Source organism: Mandrillus leucophaeus, unplaced genomic scaffold (genome assembly GCF_000951045.1).
Source record: "Mandrillus leucophaeus isolate KB7577 unplaced genomic scaffold, Mleu.le_1.0 Scaffold672, whole genome shotgun sequence".
NCBI lineage: Eukaryota > Metazoa > Chordata > Mammalia > Primates > Cercopithecidae > Mandrillus > Mandrillus leucophaeus.
Window position 1 is genome coordinate 591,178 of NW_012107275.1, and position 1,049 is coordinate 592,226.

Here is a 1,049-nt window from a genome sequence, read left to right on the forward strand (position 1 = left end):
GGGAGCTGGGCACCGCCTCACCACGCATTTATTGGTGGTACACGTTTGTGACAAAAAGCATTAGTGACTTTGGTAACTTTTGTTGGAAACTAAGTTAAAAACAAAAGCACCTGACACATGCCCCATGCCCAGGCCCAGAGGAGCAGGGACTGCAAGGTGCCCCAGTGGGGGAGGAGCCCGGACGAGACTCAGAAAACAAACCGCCCCCTCCTGCCCAACCTGACTGGCGCAGGCAGGAGGGCCGCCGAGCAGAGCGGGGAGCGCCCAGCCTTCAGAGGCTGCCAAGGACGCACCCTGCCCTCTCTGCTTTGCCTGGTGGTGGGGGTGGGGAAGGAAAGTACAGCTGTCCAGATGTCCTTTGGGCCTCCTGAGAGCCCCAGAGCGGACCCAGCTTGACTGGACCTGGGGTTGCCTGAGGACCCTGCAACCACAGAATGCATGAAACAGCCTTGATGTCACAATCCCAAGAGGCGGCCACACACAAGGACACAGCTTGCCAGAGGCTCACCTCCTGGGGCCGCGAGGCCTGAGCCCGCCCCCAGCACTGTTGAGCTGGGACTGGGGACTCAGGTTACTGGTGGCCAGGCCGGGCTAGGCCAGGCCTCAAGCAGACGGCCAGCCTCCTGCTCCCTGTCCCAGAGGGCCCAGCTCAGCACAGCAGGGGTATCCTCACCTGGGACCACCACCACCGAGGCCCGGCACTGAGACGCTGACCCAGGCTGCCGCGAAACAGCAGATGGTCTGAGCTGCTCTGGGAACGCAAGTGCTTTGTGGCTCAGTGGGGACGGGGCAGACAGGGAGCTCAGAGCAGGGGTGGGCGAATAAAGTTTCAAGGCCACCAGTGGCCCTTGACCTCCGCCCTGTCACAGGGACCCCGAAGAAGGGGGCCAGGAGGACCTGTCTTGAGCCCTGGGGAGCTTCTGCAAACCCTAGCAGACAGGTTGGTGAACCTGTCCCCCCACGTCTCCGCATCCCAGCTAGGAAACCCCACCCTGCTCCCTTCTCACTGACACACACACCCCTGACCCCAGCCCACACCAACGGCAGGC